Raw genomic sequence first — 980 nt, 5'->3', positions numbered from 1 at the left:
AAGTTTAACAGTAGATTAGACACAGTAGGAAAGAGAATTAGTAAACTGAAAGGGAGGTGAGTAGAAAATATCTAGAGTGCAGTGCAAAGAGAACAAAGGATTGACAAATGCTGAAAAGAGGTTAAAAGACATGTGGGACACGCTGAAAAGGTCAAACGTGTAAATGAAATCACAGTAAGAGAGAAGAGAATGTATAGAGCAGAAACAATATTTGAAGAAAATACTGACTGAAAAATTTTTATACTCCTCAAAAGCATCAAGTCCCCAATTTAAGAAACCCTATAAAACTCAAGATAAATGGCACTAAAACCACTCTGGGAACATCATAATAAAGAATATTCACAACCAAATACAGAGGATGTCTTAAGGGCATCAAGAGAAAAAAGATACCTTACTTTAAAGAAGCAGTAAGACCAATGGTCAATTCCTAAGCAGAAATGATAGACAGTAGTGCTCGCTTCGGCAGCACATATACTAAAATTGGAACGATACAGAGAAGATTAGCATGGCCCCTGCGCAAGGATGACACGCAAATTCGTGAAGCGTTCCATATTTTTGAAAAGATGTTCAGCGTCGCTCCTTATCAGGGAAATACAAATCAAAACCACACTCAGGTATCACCTCACGCCAGTCAGAGTGGCCAAAATGAACAAATCAGGAGACTATAGATGCTGGAGAGGATGTGGAGAAACGGGAACCCTCTTGCACTGTTGGTGGGAATGCAAATTGGTGCAGCCGCTCTGGAAAGCAGTGTGGAGGTTCCTCAGAAAATTAAAAATAGACCTACCCTATGACCCAGCAATAGCACTGCTAGGAATCTACCCAAGGGATACAGGAGTACTGATGCATAGGGGCACTTGCACCCCAATGTTCATAGCAGCACTCTCAACAATAGCCAAATTATGGAAAGAGCCTAAATGTCCATCAACTGATGAATGGATAAAGAAATTGTGGTTTATATACACAATGGAATACTACGT

At 40.0% G+C, this 980-nt stretch overlaps 1 non-coding gene across 1 annotated transcript; it reads left to right on the top strand.

The window, feature by feature from the left end:
- Positions 1–450: 450 nt before the first annotated feature.
- Positions 451–557, top strand: LOC124516687 (U6 spliceosomal RNA). The gene has a single exon (XR_006963097.1). It is a non-coding gene; the product is annotated as a U6 spliceosomal RNA (small nuclear RNA).
- Positions 558–980: the final 423 nt, after the last annotated feature.

Source organism: Lynx rufus, unplaced genomic scaffold (assembly GCF_022079265.1).
Source record: "Lynx rufus isolate CCGP_SWC_20201006 ecotype Redwood Valley unplaced genomic scaffold, mLynRuf1.p SCAF_2, whole genome shotgun sequence".
Lineage (NCBI taxonomy): Eukaryota > Metazoa > Chordata > Mammalia > Carnivora > Felidae > Lynx > Lynx rufus.
Note: the sequence above shows the minus strand (reverse complement) of the source record. Positions and strands in the feature narration are given on the sequence as shown.